This window comes from Nicotiana tabacum, chromosome 4 (assembly GCF_000715075.1).
Source record: "Nicotiana tabacum cultivar K326 chromosome 4, ASM71507v2, whole genome shotgun sequence".
In the NCBI taxonomy this organism is placed as follows: Eukaryota; Viridiplantae; Streptophyta; class Magnoliopsida; order Solanales; family Solanaceae; genus Nicotiana; species Nicotiana tabacum.
The window spans coordinates 28,188,119-28,211,943 of NC_134083.1; the positions used below are offsets into that span (position 1 = coordinate 28,188,119).

General features: G+C 34.4%; 1 long non-coding RNA gene across 1 annotated transcript; it reads right to left on the reverse strand.

The window, feature by feature from the left end:
* Nucleotides 1-17,398: 17,398 nt before the first annotated feature.
* LOC142180189 (uncharacterized) lies at nt 17,399-18,246 on the reverse strand. The gene is made up of 2 exons (XR_012708345.1): nt 18,104-18,246; nt 17,399-17,638 (listed from the first exon to the last, which is right to left on the reverse strand). It is a non-coding gene; the product is annotated as an uncharacterized LOC142180189 (long non-coding RNA).
* Between the last annotated feature and the right edge of the window lie 5,579 nt (nt 18,247-23,825).

The window sequence follows — 23,825 nt, forward strand, 5'->3', positions numbered from 1 at the left end:
GTGCTGTGGGTGTCTCGGGCTATGGGTCGAGCGCCACCCTGAACGCTTCTTTCCTGCTCGGAACATTGATTCGCTTCTAGAGCTATTCGTGAATTGATATCTACTGGTACTTCGGCTCGAATTTCGGGTTCCTCGATTCGAGCCTCGTTGACGTTATTGGGTAGCCTTTCGGCCACGGGCACCAAGTTATTGGTTTCATCCTGAAGGCCGGCTTCGAGGTCGATTGGCAGAGCCATTGCTGACATGAAGTTGTAAGTTGGAGTGTGCTGTATATTTGTATCAAATAATCACTTGTTATCCTTAGCCCCATGGTGGGCGCCAAACTGTTTACCCAAAAAATCGGATGAAGTTGAATTTATGTATGGTTCTAAGGGCAAGTAGATTCCTCTGATATGAAAATAACAATACACGTATGTATAGTGCAAAAAAAAATAGAAGATGATGAACAAAGATATTAAGTGAGCTTTAGAAAGATAAACACAATGAATTCTTAATCCCAGTGAAAAAGTGTCTTCTATTACAAACTCTCCTGGCTTTTATAGCCAAGGATTGCTACTTTATCTATAGCAACATGATGGAATAAATATTACTAGTGGAGGACCCATGATGGTATGTCTCCTCCTTAATTCCCGCAGAGATTCTCTCCTTTAGCGCGGTTGTAACAGCTTTTGTCTGTGAACTCGATACCGACTCGAGCTCGGTACCGGATCTGAACCTCGGCCTTGATTTTGAGCTAGGTGATCACTTTCGGGCATCGATGTTCGGGACCTGTATCGACCGATGTTTCCTCGGTCGATTCGAACGCCCGGGCTTGACGCCCCCATCTCGGAATTTGCTCGGGGTCTCCATGAAGGTACCCCTCGATTGAAATGCCATCCTCGATCGATCTTCAAGACCGGGGATCGGTTTTAACCGTATACAATGAGATATGCCCACGCATAATGAAAGAGAGAAAGTTCTGGAGAATCTACTTCATTCTAGTTAACAGTCATGTGGCACGTAAGTACCTTTCAGGAAATAATAATCTCTTCTTCCTTGCACCAAGCTGAATGTGTTGCTTATTCTGTATTGTTGGAATATATTGCAATAACGTGCACGATTATTAAATATCTAATTTTCTGCATTGGTGTGTAGTTTTAGGTAAAGACTTCTTTATAAGAAAGCTGTAATATCATCTAGTCAGGGGTATAGGATGAGGCTTTTGACAATATATTAAGAATAGAATAAAGCCATTTTTAGACCTTCAATCTTAGAAATGGAGATACGAACTGGACCAGTCATTTGAAGATTACAGGTTTCTGGTCATTCTCATTCCTATGAAACTGTCAAATTGTGTGTGCTGAGCTAATAATCTTTCTTCTCAGTTTCATAAAACTGATGACTATTTACGTGTGCTGATGTTTCCCGTTAGTTCAGTGGTGAACAGGGAAAGTTTGTAAGAAGATAGCTGTAATTATAGCGAACATGCTGATCTCAATGAAATCAAATTCTACTAATGATATTTTCAAATGAAACTTCCTATTTCCTTGGCAAATCTCAAGAAGCATTTTCAGGAAAACCCCCAACTCCCTTGCACCATTTGAAGTCATATATATCAATATACCGGCTCAATATCCAGTCATTGATGATGAGTCTATTCACTTTTTAAACACCCATTACCTTGAGGCTTGAGCTTAACCGCATTTTAAAAGTTGTTGCTATTCAAATGCATAAGAGGACCTTCCACATTCTCTGATTACATTCCAAAATTGAAAAGGAATCATCATCCGTGACTTCGGAAAAATAGGACCTTCCAACGTGCAAGTGCCATGAAAACGAAATCCGGTTTGCATGCTCCACAATGGAGGGTGGAGGGTCGTTCATCTTCAAAGCTGACTGCTAAAAATATGTGCAGCTGCTACCGAACTTTGTGTTCGCTGAAACACTGGGGTTTGAAGTACCGCTACACTAGTGTGTGATTCGTTCTATCCTGGGAGGAAATAATCCATAATCTTGGGTACTAGGAGGGGATTAAATTCCTTAAGGAAACACTGTGAATTCAGTGGGCTCGAATTAATTACTGTTATATTATGATAACTTATATTTCCCAAAATTATTATTTACAAATATAGCAATATTGGCGGGACTAACAATCTTAAGAAATTTAATATTTATTTCTGTATTTGTGTTATTCTTATTATTCTGCAAACTAAAACCTTTGTGGTTTTGTGTACTCCCGTTTTGGAGAGTAAAGCCTTCGTGGCGTTTTGTTGGAGATTAAAATCTATGTGATTTTTACTCCAGTTTGAAAACGTGTATTAAACATTTGTTTGTGTCATTCTTTTATAGAAAAAAATGACGACTGAAAGCGAAAACCAAGCTGTTCCGACGGTGACTGCCAACGCATCGACAAGCCGAACACCGACGTTGGCACCGGCAGAAAAACCCGAAGAATTTTCCGGGATTGATTTCAAGCGCTGGCAGCAGAAGATGTTCTTCTACTTAACTACGTTATGTCTACAGAAGTTCATCAAGGAAGATGTTCCTGATCTGCCAGATAAAACTCCAGAGAATGAACGCTTTATCGTGATTGAAGCGTGGAAGCATTCTGATTTTTTATGCAAGAATTATATTCTTAGCGGACTGGATGATAATCTGTATAATGTATACAGTAGCGTGGAGACGTCAAAAGAATTGTGGAATGCGCTTGAAAAGAAATATAAAACTGAAGATGCCGGGATGAAGAAATTCATTGCCGCAAAATTTTTGGACTACAAAATAGTAGATAGCAAGTCTGTTATTACCCAAGTCCAGGAATTGCAAGTGATTATTCATGATCTACTTGCTGAAGGTCTTGTCATCAATGAAGCATTCCAAGTAGCAGCAATGATTGAGAAGTTGCCTCCGTTGTGGAAGGACTTCAAAAATTATTTGAAACACAAACGAAAGGAAATGTCCCTTGAAGATCTCATTGTTCGGTTGAGAATCGAAGAGGATAATAAAGCTGCTGAAAGGAGAGGCCGTGGAAATTCAACAATAATGGGAGCAAATATTGTTGAAGATAACAAAAAGAGGAAGAAGGCTTCTAGTCCGAAATACAACCCAAGCAAGAAGCGGTTCAGTGGAAACTGCTACAACTGTGGGAAAATCGGACACAAATCTACGGAGTGTCGTGCTCCGAAGAAAGATAAGAAAAGGGGTCAAGCAAACATAGTAGTAAAGCATGATGATGTTGATAACTTGTGTGCCATGCTTTCTAAATGTAATTTGGTGGGAAATCCTAAACTGTGGTGGTTTGATTCAGGAGCCACTCGCCATGTTTGTGCAATTAGAGAAGCTTTTGCTACTTATGCTCTTGCTGGACCCGGAGAGACAGTTTATATGGGAAATGCTTCAACAGCAAAAGTTGAAGGATATGGGAAGATATTTCTGAAAATGACTTCTGGCAAGGTCATGACTTTGAACAATGTCCTTCATGTTCCCGAAATGAGAAAGAATTTAGTCTCTACTGGACTTCTTGTTAAGCACGGTTTTAAGTGCGTTTTTGTGTCCAACAAGCTTGTCATAAGTAAGAATGAAATATTTGTAGGAAAAAGGTTACCTCACCGAGGGCCTTTTCAATCTAAATGTAATGGTTGTGGAAAACAATAATAATATTTCAGCTTCTTCTTACTTACTTGAGTCAAATGATTTATGGCATGTACGTTTGGGTCATGTCAATTATAAAACCTTGCGAAAAATGATTAACTTGAAAGTACTGCCTAAGTTTGAATGCGAAAAATTAAAATGTCAAACATGTATGGAATCTAAGTATGTTAAACATCCTTATAAGTCAGTTGAAAGGAATTCAAATCCTTTAGACTTAATTCACACAAATATTTGTGACATGAAGTCAATACCATCTCGTGGTGGAAAGAAGTATTTCATAACTTTTATTGACGATAGTACTCGATATTGCTATGTTTACTTACTGAATAGTAAAGATGAAGCAATAGACGCATTTAGGCAATACAAAAATGAAGTTGAAACGCAACTTAACAAGAAAGTAAAAATGATAAGAAGTGATAGGGGTGGTGAATATGAATCTCCTTTTGAAGAAATATGTTTAGAATATGGAATTATTCATCAAACAACAGCCCCTTACATGCCCCAATCTAATGGGATTGCGGAAAGAAAGAATCGCATATTAAAGGAGATGATGAATGCGTTGTTGATAAGTTCTGGTTTGCCACAGAACTTGTGGGGGGAAGCCATTCTTACGGCTAATCGAATATTAAATCGAGTGCCCCATAGCAAAACACAATCCATTCCATATGAAAAATGGAAAGGAAGGTAGCCCAACTTAAATTATTTTAAAGTGTGGGGGTGTTTGGCAAAAGTGCAAGTTCCTAAACCCAAAAGGGTAAAGATAGGACCAAAAACCGTTGATTGTGTTTTCATAGGATATGCGACAAATAGTAAAGCATATCGATTTCTCATTCATAAATCAGAAAATTCCGACATTCATAATAATACGGTTATAGAATCAGATAATGCTGAGTTCTTTGAAAATATATATCCGTATAAAAAGAAATGTGAGTCGTTTGGTGAAGGATCTAAATGACCTCGGGAAGAAACAAAAGAAAGTACATGTAATCAGGAGGATCCAAGACGTAGTAAACGTCAAAGAACTTCTACTTCATTTGGACCAGATTTTGTGACTTTCTTATTGGAGAATGAGCCTCAAACATTTAAAGAAGCTATGACTTCTTCCGAATCATTGTTTTGGAAAGAGGCAGTCAATAGTGAAATAGAATCCATATTAAACAACCATACATGAGAATTGGTTGATCTTCCTCCTGGAAATAAACCTTTGGGTTCTAAATGGATTTTTAAGAGAAAAATCAAAGATGATGGCACTATTGATAAATTCAAGGCAAGACTCGTAGTCAAAGGGTATAGACAACGAGAAGGTCTAGACTACTTTGATACATACTCTCCAGTTACAAGAATTACGTCCATACGGATGTTAGTAGCATTAGCTGCAGTGTATGATCTTGAAATTCATCAAATGGATGTTAAGACGGCCTTCTTAAATGGAGAGTTGGAGGAAGAAATTTACATGGAACAACCTGAAGGGTTTGTGGTTCCAGGTAAAGAAAAGAAGGTATGTAGACTTGTTAAGTCTCTTTACGGACTAAAACAAGCACCCAAACAATGGCATGCGAAATTTGACCAAACAATGTTGTCAAATGGTTTTAAGATAAATGAATGTGATAAATGTGTGTACATTAAAAATGTTCCGAATCACATAGTCATTGTTTGCCTATATGTGGATGATATGCTGATAATGAGTAATGACATTGCCAACATAAATGCTACTAAGCGTATGCTCAATAGCAAGTTTGATATGAAAGACTTGGGAGTTGCTGATTTAATTCTGGGAATTAAGATCCATAAGACTCCTCAAGGTCTGGCATTGTCACAATCTCATTATATTAAGACAATACTTGAAAAATTCAAGCACTTGGGCTTTAAAGTTGCAAAGACTCCAATTGACGTGAATCTTGCATTAGCAAAGAATAAAGGCCAAAGCATATCACAATTGGATTATGCTCGTGTGTTGGGATACTTAATGTATATCATGAATTGTACACGACCAGATATAGCTTGTGCTATAAGTAAACTGAGTCGATATACGAGCAATCCAGGCCAATCTCATTGGATGGCAATGAAACGAGTTTTAGGATATTTAGAACATACCCAGAACTTTGACTTGCACTACAGTAGATTCCTTGCGGTGATTGAGGGATACTGTGATGCAAATTGGATCACTGGTTCAAGTGATTCTAAGTCCATGAGTGGATATGTATTCACTATTGGTAGAGGAGCGGTATCTTGGAAGTCGTCCAAACAAACATGTATTGCCCGCTCTACAATGGAGGCTGAATTCATAGCCTTAGATAAAGCCGGTGAAGAAGCTGAATGGCTCCGGAATTTCTTGGAAGACATTCTATTTTGGCCCAAACCGTTGGCACCAATATGCATACATTGTGATAGTCAAGCGGCAATTGGAAGGGCTGGGAGCGTTATGTATAACGGTAAATCTCGTCATATATGACGAAGACATAAAATCGTTAGGCAATTACTCTCTAGAGGAATCATCACGATTGACTATGTAAAGTCAAATGATAATGTGTCGGATCCACTTAGAAAGGCCTAACTAGAGAGGTAGTTGAGAAATCATCAAGGGAAATGGGGCTATGGCCGAGAACAAGTTATTGTGGCGGTAACTCTACCTAAAAGACTGGAGATCCCAAGATCTAGGTTCAAGGAGATCAAACAAAGTCATTAATGACGGTTCAACATTGTCAAATAAAATTTTAGTCCGTTCTCGTGATGAGACAATGTTCAGTACCAAGGATAAAGCATTAAGGCTTTTTAATGATTTCTAAATTTGATACGGGGTATATCAAATAGTGTATCTACAGGATGACACATTTAGGAATCACCTATGTAAATATGAAGTGTTAACCGCTTCAAGGAGAACTTTGTAAGGCCAGTTCTCTATGCACTTATGAAACCAGGCGGTGTTCATGGCTGAAACGAACACAACAATGAGAACCAAAGACGGTTAAGGGTTGATTGTGTTACTTATGGTTGTCTAGGTATACACCAAAGATCGACGGTTCAAAGATATCAAATCTACCGATTGACCGAGTATATCCGACATAAGTTCACTACGGAAAGTTCAAAGGGAAACCTACTTATCCAGATGCGATTAATCATTGCTTGCAAATCACACAGTTTTTTCATGCATACTTCTGTGATATAGCCATTCCCCATTCATGTGGGGGATTGTTGAGGGTTTTTTTTTATTTTTTTTTATTTAAGATGAAATAGTCTTAAAATGAGGGTGAATGGGAAATGAAGGGAAAAATAAAATTTTTGAGTAAAATTTTAAGTTTTTCCCTCTTGACAATGAGACATTGTCCCATATTGGAAGAGGAAAAGATTTTTGGTGGGTGTATATATAATTGCTCTTCTTGTAGCTCTTAAAGAGTTAACAAGAAAGCAAGCCTCGCGCCGTCGTCGTCGTCGCTCGCTCGGCTCGGTTTCGGATTCGGATTCGGATTTGGATTTGGTCAAATGATCGATTGATTGATTAATTTTTTGGACCAAATTTATTTGTTAATAGTAAATATTAACGTAAGATTATCCGCATTTGTAACGGATATATTCCAATCCGTGTATTGACCATCACCTGCAATAGCAGCCGCCTAATGCTCTTCCCACCATGGCCAAGTGCTTGCTCCACAAACAAGCTAGTGCATGCTCCACAATGGAGGGTGGATGGTCGTTCATCTTCAAAGCTGACTGCTATAAATATGTGCAGCAGCTGTTGAAGAAACACAACACCAAACTGAAAACGCTCAACTTTGGCTATACATTGCACTCCTTTCTCTCAGCATTTCCATACGATTTTCTGAGTTTCTACTCCTTTGTCCTGCATTGTTTTAACTTCAAACAAAGCAACTGTAAGTGTGATTTGCTACCGAACTTTGTGTTCGCTGAAACACTGGGGTTTGAAGTACCGCTACACCAGTGTGTGATTCGTTCTATCCTGGGAGGAAATAATCCATAACCTTGGGTACTAGGAGGGGATTAAATTCCTTAAGGAAACACTGTGAATTCAGTGGGCTCGAATTAATTACTGTTTCATTACGATAACTTATATTTTCCAGAATTATTATTTACAAATACAGCAATATTGGCGGGACTAACAATCTTAAGGAATTTAACATGGTTGCTTGTCTTGCATCCGCAATTGGTCTTGTGTATTTTCCCTTTCAGTCGTTTAGCTTTTGTTCTCCAAGCAGCATTGACTTGGGTCTGCATATTACAAATGGTCGCATGAGATGTGTCTATTTTATCTCTCAGATGCTAAATATTTATGATCTGATTACCATCAATAAGAAGTCTCAGTTTTTGGTCTTGAAGAATAATGAGACGGTCAAAGCTTAGTAAGTCCACATTTGCCAAGCCTATCCTTCTTCAATTTATCAGTTGTCTAAACTGGTTAACTCAAAAGTTGTTTCTGTTTTTACAACAACAACGACCACAGTGAAGTTCCATTAGTGGAGTATGGGGAGGGTAGTGTGTACGCAGACCTTAGCCCTACCCCAAGGGTAGAAAGACTATTTCCGAAAGACCCTCGGATCAAGAGGACGAATTTTTTTCTTCTGTTTTTTTTTTTTTTAAATAATTTTTGTTTTTTGCCTTTTTCGTGTCATTCCCTAATCGCTTGTCTTTGGTTCTTCTTCGTGATAGAGAGTATGGGGTCATTTCTAGATATACCCTTTGTGTTGCTGTTATTAATATGTATTGTCTTCAGATTCAAGGAGAATGATCAGCATCTATGCACTGACAATCTTTTCCTTTTTCCGGATGATAGGGACGATGCTTTTGATGATGATTTTGACAAGATATAGATAGGTAAGCATGGGATTATTCTTCACTATAAATCAGTATTTTACCACTTAGATATCTGTATATCTCCAATCGCAGGAAATGCTGAAACCATAACTATGTTCAGAAATTTGACTTTCTGGAATAGTTATGTGAACCGTGTCATGATGTATATGTTCCACTTTTTTAATGAGAGGACTCCTTCATTATGTAACTTATTTGAACATCCCAAGTACAATGTATATGGTGGATATTTCATTCATCTGTCTTCGTAACCTTTTCTTTCCGCAGGGAAGGGGGGGGGGGAGGGGGGTAACGGGGCGGGGAATGATATGCTCCAATGTTGGAACTTGTGGGTTGCTGCTATATTCTTGCTACCTTTGAATTTTTTCTCCAGCTCCACGAATGAATTGTACTTTGTGCATTATGTATGTCATATCAATTGAAGTATGATGTTAAATATCCATGTTCCATGCTTAAAGTAATAGATCTCACTTGTAGTTATTCCCAATTCCTTGAGAACTTTTAAGAGTAGTTTAACTAAGTATGATCTGAATAGTTCAGCTCGAGTCTAAATGTTATGGTATTTGGAGTTAGTTCTAGGTTAGCTCTCACGCTTTGATAGTTTTTGCTAACTTTTTGTGAAGCCTGCAGAAAGGTGAAATATTGGAAACTAAGATCATACATTGGCTACTTGCTGCTCGGAGAAGTTGGGGTTGAAATACATCTGTATGTACTCATATGGGTAATGCACGATAATCCAGCTCATATGAAATAGACAACTACTCAAAAAATTGCCACCTTCCTCAGCTCTTTCATCTTGTCCATTTCTTCGTTCTTTTTCTTTCTTTCAACTTTTATTTTCGCTGGAGTTGCAGAAGATAAGGTAGGTGGCCAAGGAGGACAGTTGATATATAATGTTCATTTCAAAGGTGTAAAGTTGAAATTCATTTAGTGGCCTTATCATTCACCTTTTGTTTAGAGATGGATGAGTAAAAATTGGAAGAGTGAAATTTAGTGGGCGTTTGGACATAAAGAATTGTAAAATTCCGGAAAAAAGTAAAAAAAAAATTTAAGTGAAAATGGTATTTGAAAATTAGAGTTGTGTTTGGACATAAATATAATTTGGGTTGTTTTTGAAGTTTTGTGAGTGATCTGAGCGAAAATTTTGAAAAATAGTTTTTTGGAATTTTTTAAATTTTCAAAAAATTCCAAAATTCATCTTCAAATGAAAATTTATGTCCAAACACTGATTTCGAAAAAAAGTTAAAATTTTTTGAAAAAAAAGTAAAATTTTTCTTATGTCCAACCGGCTCTTAGTGCTAAGATAATGAATCATGTAAATCTAGCTCTGCGATGTCTAAATCTAAAGTCAGAAGACGGAACACTTCGACGAATGTGTGTGGGTTTAAAAACACTTGGAGAAGAGACGGAAGTAGTAAATCTAAGCACAACAAAAACAACCTAAACGCATACACATATAGGATGGAAAAAAAAACTCATACACATATAAACATATCTTAGATATTATTTGGTTGGCTTGGGTGTGTAACGGACTAACTTCGAAGAAAGCTAGTACGTTTATTGAATCGACATCTTGTGGACCACTGTCGCTTATCTTGTACGAAATTGCCAGAATTACATGGGATAGTACTTCGGTTTTTGTCATGCAGTGTTAGTTCCTTTAAATCATCGAAGTACTTCAGTATATACTGATTATGATTCATCCTTCTTAGGATTACAAGATTAAAATTAGTATGATAATAGACCTAGTTTGTTTGGCAACATCTTTTACCATGTCAACAAAATATTGTACTTCATGCATTTTAATTAGATATGACACATTTTCCAAAAATGTTTATGCAAAGAAAAACATAAAACTTACTCCCTCCGTTTCAATTTAGATGAGGTAGTTTGACTCGGCACGGAGCTTAAGAAAAGAAAAGAAAACTTTTGAAATTTGTGGTCTTAAAAGCTTTGTGGGGCCATGACATTTGTGTGATTATAAAAGCTTCTCATTAAGGGTAAAATGAGTAAGATGAAGAGTTTAAAGTTGAATTATTTTCAAATTTAGAAATGTGTTATTTATTTTGGAACATACTAAAAAAGAAAGTACCTCATCTAATTTGAAACAGAGGGAGTAACTTTTATTGTCGTTGTTAAGTATATATATTTTATAAAAGAGAACTTTACATAACTGCCACAGTTTAAAAGAAATATAACAAATTCTTAGCATGAAACTCAATATTACAGTTGTGGCGGGAAAATATTTATATTTGTAGCACACAGTTCCATTAAAATAGGAATATTAATTATTAATCCCTAAACATAAGCAATTTAAATGGAAAGTCAATAATTCTTTATACAAAAATCATACCCTTTTTTTTCTCTTTATCTATTAGCTTTCCTTCTTTTTCTTCATCTTCTTAATTATGTTTTCTGTCGAAGCCAATATATTTTCTAAATTTGTTCCATTCGTTTTCTTTTTAGTTATCTTTCTTAAGTTTGTCTCTTCCTTCCTTCTTCATTTCTTAACATAAAGATCTTACTCCGATAATAATATATGTTAATATCTACAAAACGTATATATAAAAAAATATACATTGAATTAAAACATAAAAAATATACATAAAAAATACATCTTAAATTAAGATGACACTTAGACATGTGAAATATACATAAAAAAATATATCTTAAATTTAATTAAGATGGCATATAAATATACAAAAAAATATACATATAAAATACATCCTGAATTAAAATGGCACTTGACATATAAAATATATTTGAAATATACATTAAAAATACATCTTAAAATAAAGATGGCACTTCACAAATAAATATACAACAATTGTATACATAAAAATACATTTTGAATTAAAGTGATACTTGATATACAAAATATAAAAGACGTATAAATCAATACATCTTGAATTTAGGTGGCATTCACATATGAATCAGATTTTCAAAAATGGAGTGAAGAAGATGAATGTTGGAAAGGGAGAATGGAGATGGACAAAAAAAGTACTTCATGTGATTAGTGAGTCAATTAACTTATTAAATGTTGATCTTAATTTTTATAATATGCTAATAATGAAAAAAAAATGCTCTTTATGAAATAATTAATAAATGATGCTATTTTTTTAAATAATAGTTAAAAAGGGATCAAGCGTGTAAAAAAACTTTTATAATATATATTATAAAATAGTGTCAGAGGCAGCTTGCATGTTCCTTGACTATTTCATTGGGTATCTCTATCTCTCACTCGTATAGGTACCAAATAACTTGTTCATTGAAGCTTAGGGGCATCTAGTTTTTTTTTGAATATTTGTGAGGATTTCACAAGTGTAAGAAGGATTCTCAATGAAAAAGTACCTTATGTGTAATTTTTAAATTCGAAAGAAATTCAAGAAAAGTGAAACAAACAAGACCAAATTTAAAGGAAAATTTCATTTTTTTCCAGAAAACATCTTAAAAACAAACGCCATAACGGTAGAGCTTGTACTCCTGTGTACAATCCGCTCAATAATCACACATGTTCATATAGGGCGGCGGACGTCTAATTCTCTTAGATCGATTCTTGGTTTTTATTTGAACTGCAAACGTGAGCTTTAGACTTTTAGTATAATGTTAGTATAGAATTTTGAAGCAAATCGGATTTGTCATTACATATATAGCAAGCTGCATTATGACTCTATAACCCAACATTTCGTCTCAATAATGAGACATATTCTAGTTTGGTACTAATTTGGTTGGTATTATTAGCAGAGTTGTCGGATGAATTGTCTCTATTTTCCTTCCTTCTATATTATGGAGTAATTATTTGAACTTTCTATTATTGATACTTCTTCCTTCAATAATACTAGCATATACTCCTCACAAACGTACATGTGAAATGATTAAATAATTAACAGATTTATATCGACTAATAATTTTGGCTCCAGTTAATTGATGTTCATGTTTGGTGAAATGTACATTTTGTCCATAACCTATGCACTCTTTTTTATTTCTTTAATTGCTGTTCATGTTTGGTGAAATGTACATTTTGTCCATAACCTATGCACTCTTTTTTATTTCTTTACTTTTCACTAAGAAACAGTTGCATTACTTATTTGGACCCACTGTTTAAAGATTCTGCACCATGAGCAGGGTAATAAACTAATAGTAGTACAATGATATGCAAAAGAACTTAAATTGTCAAGTTAAAGTTGTCAGAAATGATAGTTGAAACCTTAAATATTATGCTAGCTAATTTGAGTTTTTTTTTTTTTACAAGGAGAAATAGTGTGTGTGGTGGTGGTGATGGTTTGGGGGGGGGGGGGTTTACAATGAAGAAGTGCCTTATTGCCATTCTTCAATTAAAAATATAGCTAAATAAAATAATAAAAATAGAAACTTCCTACAAACAAACGCGTAAGTTTAGTTCTCTTAAAATCTTGGCCTTTATTTGAACTGCAAGCGTGGGTTTTAGTAGATGTTAGAATACTATTTTGGTGCAAAGCAGATTTAATTTGTCATTTCATATGCAAGTTGCTGACTAGAGACTTTAATATGCAAGATTTCGTCTCAACCATGTAATATATTTTAGTTTGGTTTGGTATTATTAGCAGAGTTGTCGAATTGTCTCTATTCTGTCATTCTAGTATGTGTTTCCTCCCAAGCCACTACTAATTTTTTTCTTCCTTGTATTTTAATAATTAGATTTTTTAATGTTTGATATTTCTTCCTAAAATAATTCCAGGCTTTACAGCATATCCTCTCTCAAATAATTCTGTGATTTCAATGTGCACCTATAATGATTAAATCCGATATTTCTTGCTGATTTTGGCTCCAACTGATTGTTGTCCATGTCATGATCTGTAAATTCTCTCCCTTAAACTACGTATTACTTTTATTTCTTCGTTGTTTATAAGAAACTGTTGCATTATTAATTTGTACCAACTGCAAAAATTCACCGCACTATGCTAAGGTCAGTACAATCATATACGTACAAAAGAACATGAATTGTCAATTTAAAAGTTGTCAGAAATGATAGTTGAAATAATAAATGTTATGCTAGGAATTGGTATACATTGTTTTCTACAGTGAGAAAGGATTACTGATTACAGTTTAGAATTGCTGACTCTTCACGTGGTGGAATTTACCTTCACTTTTTCCCCGTTTAGAAGGGAATGAGTTTAGGGATGAAGCAGTATAAAGTAACTTCGAGTCAATCACGAAAAAGGAAAGTAATAAATTAGAAAGACTAATATGGAGAATGCTTCCGTTGCTCTACAAAAGTGAACTTGAAGTAAAAACATGTCTACGTACTGCATTTTTATCTTGACAATCATTAAAAATGACTTTCGATCTTTCATTTCTTGTAGTTGTAGCTGACCAAATGAGTTTGGTGAAAGAAGAAGAAGATGCAAGACAGGTGTCGTTGAGCCATCTTGGGATGCATTCCTCTTACCCCCCCCCCCCCCCAAAAAAAAAGTAAAATAATTTTATTCTATACACTGATATATTATAGTAAATATTTTTTGACTTCACATAAAAGGTAATTGTAAATAATTATTTATAATAATTGGAATTAGTAAACTTAAACTGAAAAACAAGAAAAGTAACCTCTATAGTAGGTTTACATTGCACGGCAGTATACAAATTATTACTCAATTACGAGTTAATATAAGTTAAATCCAAATGGAAAATGGAGGCTGACTTATCTAATTATAAGGACATTAATTTGATGTTCCGTAAAAGGAAAAATGCTTTAGTTTTCTTAGAAGACAGCTCATTAAATTAAAGTAAAGAAAACTGCTCTTAATTATTTCGATCCTATCTGGTAATAGTCTGAGATTAATTATCAGTCAGAGGCTTCAAATTCGAGTGCCCCTACCTATAGCGTTGCATCGTTATTATGTGTTCAGAGTTTGAAGGTGTGCAAATTAAATCATATAAGACCAATTATGAGGTGGAATTTATTTGTATAGTACTAATATAGTAATATAATTGTATCAATTTACGGATGATTTAATTTACTTCACCTGCTCGTCATTCATAAATACTACTCCTATTAATCACGGTTTGGATAGATTAGGGTGGGAAATAATAATGGACTAAAAAGGAACAAATTAATAAGGTTTGGATGTACAAACAAATCTAGGCAAATTAACTTGAAACAGTTACTACATGATAAAGGTAAACGAACTTCCAATTAATTAGAGAAAATGTATGACAGATTGCAGTTTAATTAGACTTATTACTTCAGTTATTTTGTTAATGTCACGAGATTTTCTATTTCTATTTTTTAATATAGGAAATTGATGTTGCAAGAATTCACCCACATAATCTCATATTGACGTATATCTTCACGTGCCCTATATATATTCAATTCCTAATCTCACTTTTTGACATGTTTGTTGATCCATTACATGTTAGTTTGCTTGTGCAAGTCAGCTTGCTTACAAGTGTTATATAAAACGGATTTGAATTCTTCGAAGGAAATTTATAAAGGCAAGCAAAATCATTATCTTAAAACAATATGATAATAATGGTGTGCTTAATTTGCGATACAGACACCCCTTACGCGCGATTCACTTGTTAGATGTTATCCTCGTTATTGGCGAGTAAGTGTCAAAGTAATCAAGGCCTTCCTTTTGTCTATAATCTTTGACAACAAGTATTGTCTTATATTTGTTAATAGTGCCATCAACTTTCATTTTTCGTTTAAAGATCCATTTCGAACCTAAATGCTTATTTCCCGGAGGAAGATCAACCAATTCCCATGTATGGTTATCCAAAATTGATTGAATCTCACTATTGACTGACTCTTTCCAAAATGCTGAATCAGAAGATGACATAGCTGTTTTGAAAGTTTGAGGCTTATTTTCAAGCAAGAATGTCACAAAATATGGTCCTAAGGAAGTAGATGTTCTTTGACATTTACTACGCCTTGAATCTTCTTTACTTGGAGTATTTTCCTTTGGTTCTTCCCGTAGTCGTTTAGGTCTTTCACTTAACGACTCGCATTCAGTTTTATACGGATAAATGCTTTCAAAGAATTCAGCATTATCTGATTCAATTACCGTATTAACATGAATTTCGGGATTATCATATTTATGAACCAAAAACTGATATGCTTTACTGTTTGTAGCATATCCAATGAAAACGCAATCCACAGTTTTTGATCCGATTTTCACCCTCTTGGGTAAAGTACTTGTACCTTTGCTAAACACCCCCACACTTTGAAATATTTCAAGTTGGGTTTTCTTCCTTTCCATTTTTTATATGGAATAAATTGCATTTAGTTGTGGGGTACTCTATTGAGTATTCGGTTAGCTGTAAGGATAGCTTTCTCCCACAAACTCTGCGCTAACCCGGAACTTATTAATAAAGAATTCATCATTTCCTTTAATGTCCGATTTTTCCTTTTCGCAATTCTATTATATTGAGGTGTGTAGGGGGTAGTAGTTTGATGGATAATTCCATATTCCGAATATATTTCTGCAAACAGAGATTCATATTCTCCATCCCTATCACTTCTAATTATTTTGATCTTTTTATTCAATTGATTCTCCATTTCATTCTTATATTGCTTAAATGCTTCAATTGCTTCATTCTTACTTTTAAGCAAATAAATATAACAATATCGAGTACAATCGTCAATAAAAGTTATAAAATACTTTTTTCCACCTCGAGATGGTATCGACTTCATATCACAAATGTCAGTATGAATTAAGTCTAAATGATTTGAATTCCTTTCAACAGACTTATAAGGATATTTTACAAACTTAGATTCAACACATATTTAATATTTTAATTTATTACACTCGAATTTAGGCAATACCTCTAAATTAATTAACTTCCGCAAGGTTTTGTAATTGACATGTCCTAAACGAATATGCCATAAATCATTTGACTTCAATAAATAAGAAGAAGCTAAAATTTTATTAATACTGTCAACAACCATTACATTGAGTTTAAAAAGGCCCTCTGCGAGGTAGCCCTTTCCAACATAAATTTCATTCTTGCTTACAACAATTTTATCATATACAAATTCACATTTGAATCCATTCTTAACAAGTAAAGAAGTTGAAACTAAATTCTTCCTAATAGTAGGAACATGAAGAACGTTGTTGAGCGTTAACACCTTGCCGGAAGTCATCTTCAGGAATATCTTCCCATAACCCTCAATCTTGGCTGTTGCAGTATTTCCCATTGAAAGCTCTTCTTCGGGACCAGCAGTAGAGTAAGTCGCAAATGCTTCTTTGACAGCACAAACATGTCGAGTGGCTCTAGAGTCAATCCACCACTCATTCGGATTTCCAACTAGGTTGCATTGCGAAAGCATTGCACACAGATCATTGATGTCATCATTCTTCTCCACTATGTTGGCTTATCCCTTTTTCGGGAGATGACAATCAGGGGCTTTGTGACCAGCTTTTCCACAATTGTAGCAGTTGCCCTTGAATTTTTTCTTGTTGTGCTCCTTAGTCTGTCCAGAAGACCTCTTCCTCTTTTTACTTTTTGGAGCGGTCACCTCGACGATATTAGCTCCCATAATCATTGAATTTCCACGAGACTTCTTCTCGGCTGTTTTGTTGTCTTCCTCAATCTTGAGACGAATCACAAGATCTTCCAACTTCATTTCTTTGTGCTTGTGCTTAAGATAGTTTTTGAAATCTCTCCACGAAGGAAGCAATTTTTTAATTATTGCAACCACTTGAAATGCTTCGACAATACAATCACCAATAAGGTCGTGAAAAATAAGTTGAAGCTCTTGAACTTGCGTTCCAACTGTTTTGTTGTCTATCATTTTATAGTCTAGAAACTTGCCAATCATAAACTTCTTCAAGCATGCATCTTCAGTCTTGTACTTCTTCTCAAGTGCGCACCATAATTCTTTAGAAGTATTCATAGCATTGTAGACATTGTACAAGTCATCCTCCAAAGCACTTAGGATATAGCCTTTGCAAAGAAAATCTGCATGTTTTCACGCCTCAACGATCATAAATTTCTCGTTGTCTGGCATGTCCGCGGCAAGCACTGGTGGTTCTTCACTGGTGAACTTCTGCATACCAAGCGTGGTAAGCCAGAAAAACACCCTTTGCTGCCATCCTTTGAAGTTGGCTCCAGAAATTTTTTTCAGTTTCTAGGCCGGTGGAACAACAGTTTGGCTTGTTGTCGCAACAGTCGCAGAAGAATTTCCATTATCAATTGCCATTTCTCACTGTCAACAACAGAAGAATTCAATTAATGGCAAAAAAATAGAATATTAAATAGTACTGTAATTAACGATAAACAGTACGTTTAATAAATAAAAATCGAGGTTTTTATATACCGTTTCCTAGAAAATGATGAAGTTTTTATGTTCTTCAAATCGTTTCTAAATTTTAATACTCCGATGAAGTTTTTATATCTTCAAATCAGAATAGAAAAATTCAGAAGGAGTAGAAAACCACACAGGTTTTAATCTCCAAAAATAAAATACAGATTACAATAAATAATTTTCTTAAGATTGTTAGTCAATCTGCGTTAGTATAATAAATAACAAAACAATAATCTTTCTGAAACAGAAAACAGAAAGTTAGCAGCAACAGAATGTCAAAGTAATATCTAAAAAAAATAATTTCGGAATAAATCGAGCCCACTGAATGCACAATGTGTCCTTAAGAAAATTATTCCCCTCAAGTACCCGAAGTGCTAGAATATTATCCTCCCAGGATAGAACGATTTAACTCATCGGTGTATTGGTACCAAAAATCACAGTGTGAGTGAACCACTCAATGGTAGTAAATCACACTGGAATAGATTTGTGCAGAAGAAGAAGAAGTCTTGAAGTTCCGAAAATTCGTAAGTAAAAATCTTAGGAATCAAAGGAATTTATAGCCAATGGAAGTACTGTTTCTGAAAATTTACAACCCTTTAGAACAGTCACTTAAAAACGGGAGGAAAATTTAAATAAAAATCTGGGAAGAAAGTGAATTGGGCCGAAGCCGAAGCCGAGCGACGACGACGACGACGCGAGACTTACTTACTTTCCAACACATTTAACACCAAGAGAAGTGCTTTCTCAATACAAGCACATTCACTTTTCTTTCCACCACCCATGAGGGACACTTGCTCTTTTCAAAGCAAAAGGGAGCTCATTTTCCCTCCACTTTTCTTCCCTCCGTTTTCCATTCACCAATCTTTAATCCCAACAACGGACGGCTTAAATTTTAACCAATGTTTAATCGTATTATATATGGTGATTGACTTCTTTAAAATATGTTCGGGGAGTAAGCAGAGTCAAATAGAAAGGAAGAAAATATAAAGAGTGATTAAAGTGTTATGTCGTAATATGATGTGAAGTATAGACAAAGTCACAAAACATGGTCTAAATTCAATTGTATATAACAATGTACCTGTATAACAAGTTTGTATTATATTTATTGCCATAACGACAATAAATGATATATAATATATAGGATAATGACCTATATATAGTACTAGAACCTTTCAAATTGAAATAAGGAAGAAATTGTGCATTGTATCAATTAATGGTCTAATTCAGTTTAATGAAGATAATTGACATGATTAGGATTGAGGTAATATGTATTTCAACTCTCACAAGGGGAAAAGTTTTTGTATACTAGATGGAGTAATAGACAGTAGCAATAGATTAGAATATATATTAGCACGTCTCATTCATGGAGTAAAAAATGGTCGATTTTTCTTTGCTGAGTAACTGCTAATTGATTTAAACTACTAATTCACTTTTACTTATAAAATAAAATTATTACCCTTCAGCTTTTATGAAACAAACATGGTGTAGGCTGTAGTGGTAGTTAAAAGTTAAATTTCACTTCCGCAAGTGCTGCCAAACTAATGGAGCCTTAGGTTTCTCCTTTTTAGGCTAATTTAGAAGGTACGAAATCGTGTGCCTTCGTTTGCTTATCAGTTGAAAGAGAAAAGTGAAAATGAAATTTCCCAAATATAGAGAAAATTCAAGATATAAATGAATGTAAGAGTTATGTTTATATACACTTTTTAATACTTAACCATAATTAACTAAAATGTATTTTTACTTTAATTTATTAGATTTTAAACTTAATAATTCAGTTAAATGTAAAATACTCGATACAAATAAGTATTTACCCTAAGGAAACCGTGGTCCAAGCAGCTAAATTAACCAGTGCCAATAATTTAAGAAGCCAACGAATGAAAGTAAACAAATTTGACGAAGACAGCTATTATACTTTCGCGTGATTGGTGCGTGAAATTATCTGTTTGACTTTGACAACATGTTTCTCTGATTTTCCCTGCATTTTGAACCCTATACCGTAGAATTGGTAAATTTATCGATTACAGCTATCATTGTAGAATTTAAGAATAAAGAATAGTATGTTTAAGAATTAAGATACAAGATGCAATTCTATCAATCTTAATCAGATAGAAATTAAAGTAGTTTGCTAAAGGATTAGTATCATTTGATATGTATATATCGTGGACCTCTTAGGTGTAGGATATCAATTATGCTAATATCCTTTCTTTTTATATATTTTAATCCTCAACTATTCATGACTTCACTCATTCTTTTAATTCTCAATTTGACATTCCAAAATATTAAAAATGTAAATTAGGTGACACAACACAAGCAAAAATTGAAAGCAATCAAGCATGCCACATCCCATTTGAAGTCAATTTATTCCAAATTGCTCTTATCATTAAACTTTATTAAGTGTCGCTGTTGTGCGTAGTCTGCATTGCATACTATTTCAGTTCTTGATTCTTAAGAGATCATAACAGGAAAAAGTTTTCCGATGAATTATATAATTAATATTAAAAGGGTTATATCTGATATTTTTATTTCCAAAGTCAAAAAATAAAACTTGTTATTTTACATCAAAGTGAAAAATATTAAACGCGAGGCACGGTATATAAATGATTGAGAAATGGATGAAAGTGACGTCTACAGAAGTGGACCAGAGAATCTGACACGACCCACATTCACACTCATACTTTGCCCCACCAAATATGAATCGGGTTGTGGGCCACACCATAGGCTGAGCCCAAAGGGCCTCTGTTCATTTAACCCGTGACACCACTTGACCGTTCTGACACAGTCTTCTCACCTACTCGTCTTTTCCCCTTCGTTATAAACTTGCCGTTATAACGGCGGTACCGACACTCCTCACGGTACGGGCCTATAGTAATAGCATCAACGAAAGATCCAGTTGTCATTTCTTGTTCCTTTTCAATTTATCGCCCAGCGTAAGCGTACTTCTCGCTTACGATACTACTAATTTTTACGCAATACTACTCGTCTGCCGCTATAAAATTCTTCCGAAAATGGAGTTTCATGATCTGTGGAATCTTGCATAGGTTTTAACTACTACTTCCTTATGTCGGGGATAATTTCTACCATTTTAAGAAATCACAAATTCACCCTATTGCTTGACAATAAAAATCTCTGGCCTTAAAGATTAAATCAATTTTCCTGTTGACCTTCATTTGTATTTTAGAAGCCTGCTTGCTTTAAGTATGCATACTTTGCTTTTCTTTCTTGCCATATTATATCTGGTATACGACAAGTACATTAACAAGGTTGAGAATTCTGTAGTATTATATCATTAAAAATGTCTTTCCATGCTTTAATATCAACTAGATATAAAATAAACTCTAACTTATGACGCGTTTATTTGAATATGTGATTGCTCAAGATATCAGTTTCCCGCCTTATGCAGAAATTATTGATAATATACAATATATAGTTAGTTTAATAGAACCAATTACTTATTGTATTGAATTACAAATAGATGAAAATCGGGAAAATCTCATGGTTTGGCATAGAGCTGTCAAAACGCCAGCCCAGCCCTCGTGTGCTTTTAAATTTGGTGTGCTAGGATGGGCCGCCCGCCATATAAATGAGTCTTAAAATGGCTAGCCCAACCTAGCCCTAAGAGGGTCGCGGGCTAGGGCGGACCGATCCTTCAATTGTTTTTTAGAAAAAAGAATTTCTTTAAATTCTTAAATATTTTTTCGTGACATAATCGATTAATCATGTACACAACTTTTGTTTGCTTAGAACGTATAAAAAACTTGATATTTGACGAGGAATCTCGTAACTGAAATGTAAATTTTTTACATCTCTAACTCTTCTTTTTTAAAATTACATGAATATTTTCTTAATACTTTTCTTTCATTTTTCTCAGATTCAGGGATTGCTTCAATAAGTTTATATGTTGAGGTTTTTAATTTAGGATTAACATTATTTGCTTATTTCATCATTATAGTCTATTAAAATTTTAAAATTCCTGAATTTTGTTAGTGGTCAATTTTTATTTTTTTGTGTATTTAAAATTGATCTTTTTCTATACTGAAGAGCAATTTAAATATTAATAATATATTAAAGTAATCCAAACTGATCATTGGCCACTTAAAGTAATATTTTTTTTTGAAAAAAGATTATTATTGACCACCTAAAACTTTTCGAATTCGTTATTAATTAGCCAAAAGAAAAACTAATTTTGTCATATTACATGCACGTCAAAAATCTAAATTCTAGTTGATATAGAAATGTAAATGAGCAATCTAGGGTTTGAGGAATGTGGATTATAGTTAATAGTTGTTACTTTTTTAAATATTAAATATTTAATAGTTAATTAATTTGAATTTAATTAATTTTTGGCCCATGGGCCGGCCCAGACCCAATCTCGATCAAGCCTCAAGGGCCAGCGGGTTGATTTGTGCCGGGCTTATAAGCTTAAGTTTTAAATGGACAAAAAAAATCCTAGCCCAACCCTACCCAAATAGTGGGCTGGGTTGGACTGGCCTCACGGGCCAAGCTTATTTTGACGGCTCTAGTTTGACATATGAATCTCTAAAGTAACAGCCAGGTTATCAATTACTTTTGACATATCTATCTAAATATAAGATACCTGAAAGAAGAAGAAGAAAAGATAAACCTTATTGTAAATGGTGATATGTTTGAGACACCAAAATTAAGATATGCGCTTTGCTTTGTTGGATAAGTTAATTATCTATGCTATATTTACTATTTCTTGGGCAAAAACTTACCCACTTGGAAGTGTTTATACCAAACAAATATATACCTAATATGTGTCTTGCAAATAAACTTCAAGCACTCAACCATAGTAAATTTACGCTATTTCTTGAGTCTAAAACCCTCAACCGTTGTATTCTTGGTCTCTTAAATCAATGATCACATTTAAATCTGTCCCGAGGCTCCTGGCTGAATTCCACACATGGCGCCAAATTGGCCCCTATTGCAACTTTTTAATCTTATTTTGAAGTCGATCATTTTCTATTTCCTTTATTTTGCATGAGGCTAAGATGGTTCGGATATGTTAAAAGGAAGTGCACAAATACCCCAGTCAGGAGGTGTGAGAGGTTGTCCTTGAGGGTTAAGAGGAAGGATAGAGGTAGGCCAAAGAAGTCTTGGGGAGAAGTGCTCAGGCGGGACATGGCGCAACTTGAACTAACCAAGGATATGACCCTTGATAGGAGAGTCCGAAGGTTGACAATTAGGGTAGAAGGTTAGTAGGTAGTCGAACGTTTCTTTTTGTCTTCCTTAGTTCAATAGTATTAGTGTTAGTATGGTATATGTTTTATCCTAAGCTTGCTATTACCATTTATCTTGTACTGTTATTACTTGCCATCAGTACTCCCTTAGTTTGCTATCAATACATATCTTGTATTGTTATTACTTGTTATCAATACTTCTTTCATATTTTCTTTTGCTATCTTGGATTTAGTTTTCTAATATCCTGTATTGCTATTTCTTGCTATCAGTGCTTCTTTCATCTTTTCTTTAACCGAGGGTCTATCGAAAACAGTCAAGCTCTTCCAGGGTAAGGGTAAGACTGTGTACATCATACCATTCCCAAACCCCATTAAGATGCTACTTTGAAATAATTTTAATAATAGCATAGAAATTATTATTTTAATTAGTTGTTATAAAATCAGAAAACTACCTGTCGTGATCTAAATAAACTGGCTCTTATTATTAGACACAATGCAAGCTAATCATTCCTTGAGTAATGACGTATCAAGTTTCCCTTTATTCTTCGAAGAATAAAAAAGGACTGTATTACAACTATCTCCAACTAGATAGTTGTCTCATGTTTTTTTTTCCTTAAAGTTTTCCTGTTCATTATTATATTAGAAATTTTGTAATTTAAATTTTATATTAGATTTAATATTTCGAAATTGTACAATAATTTCTAAAAAATTGATTGAATAGTAAGCTCAACAAATATATCTTTTGGAACAATAATCAAAAGTAAATCTGAGCTGAAAAACTACATCCAAACTTTTATCTCAATTAATAATCAAGAAACACAAAATTTAAAGACTAACAATTCTTGATATTTTTAGAATTACTAATGATATTAAACTTTCACCTTCTGCGA